We start from the raw sequence: 1,365 nt of genomic DNA, 5'->3' as shown, positions 1-1,365 counted from the left end.
AGGTGGTTTCAAATTTTAGTTCTCCAGATCGACTCGGAAGCGGCGCTTGTTCGCCGGGGAACGAGCCCATGCAGCTCCCCGTTAGGCGGGATGCCTCCCGGGCAGGGCGGCAGTGCCTCTGTCCGGTGATGGCGTTTGACTTGTGCAGGATCGGGGGTTTCAGCTGCGTATTTGTGGGAAAGAATAACGCAGGTGCATTGGTGAGGCTGGCAGGAACCCCCCAGCCAGCGGGAGGGACAAACCACCACGGTGCCGCCCTTCCACGGTGCCGTGCAGGACCGGTACGCGGTATGTCACAGGTGACAACAAGAGAAAAAGATGCTTCTAGCTTTGAGGTGGTAAAGGCCACCCCTTGTAAGAGCCTCCTCGGTGGTGTCACGTACTAGTATTGCAGTCATACGCTTTTTCAGTGCTGGAGCAATGCACAGGTTTGAGTTGGAAGGTATTCAGAGGTGAGAGTATTCACACATAAAAATTGAGAAATCTGCTAATAAACAGAAACGTTTTCCATTCATTGCATTTGAGGAGTTTTTCTAGCATTTTGTAAACAATCTGCAACTGAATAATTAGTAAAAGGAAATCACCAGGAAACATAATTTTCAATCTAGGCTAACCAGGTCGAATTAATAGTCTTAAACTTCTATAAAACCTTTGAACGTGCTTCTGTTGGTAATAAAGCAAGAGCATGAGATTAATATAAGCCCTTCTGGAACCTGTTTGGTGGGAGCCCTGGAGTGGCAGAGGATGGGGTTCATGGGGGGGGTTCCCCCTTTCCTTCAGGTCTTGTTCTGGGGGGGCAGTTCGGGGAGGCTGGGGAGCTGGAGCAGCCTGCTGAGGGGTGGATGAGGCTGGTCAATAGTGGGTCCTCAGAGCACGGGTGATCCTCCAGCTTCTCCCTTGGTCAGAGATGTCCCCAGCCTCCAGCATCCCAGCTGGGGCCTCAGCCCATCCCATGGGCACAGTTCCACTGTTCCCTGCACATCCCCTGGACAGAGGGACGGGTGTGTGGGCGCAGCAGTTCCTGCCCACGGGGCAGCCTCTGTCCCACGGCAAGGTGGAGTGTCACGGGATCCAGGTGTAGGTGGAGTGTCAAGGGATCCAGGTGTTCCAGGATCCCGCAGGTTATGGCTCCTCCGGGTTCTGGGGACACCCCCAGGCCCGGGCCAGCCCTCCAGGTGCGGCTCCTGCCTGGGGGGTATTATCACTGGGGAGGGGGAGCGTCTGAGCAGCCCAGGGTCTCTTTGGGGCAGCTCCTGGAGCAGGTGCTGGGGGTGAAGCATGCCCGGCTGCAGGTCTGGCAGCCCCTGCCCTCCTCTAAACCCGAGGCAACGGGATAGACGCGGCACTGGCTCGTAGGCAAATCGC

Source organism: Buceros rhinoceros, unplaced genomic scaffold, assembly GCF_000710305.1.
Source record: "Buceros rhinoceros silvestris isolate BGI_N320 unplaced genomic scaffold, ASM71030v1 scaffold20066, whole genome shotgun sequence".
In the NCBI taxonomy this organism is placed as follows: domain Eukaryota; kingdom Metazoa; phylum Chordata; class Aves; order Bucerotiformes; family Bucerotidae; genus Buceros; species Buceros rhinoceros.
Note: the sequence above shows the minus strand (reverse complement) of the source record.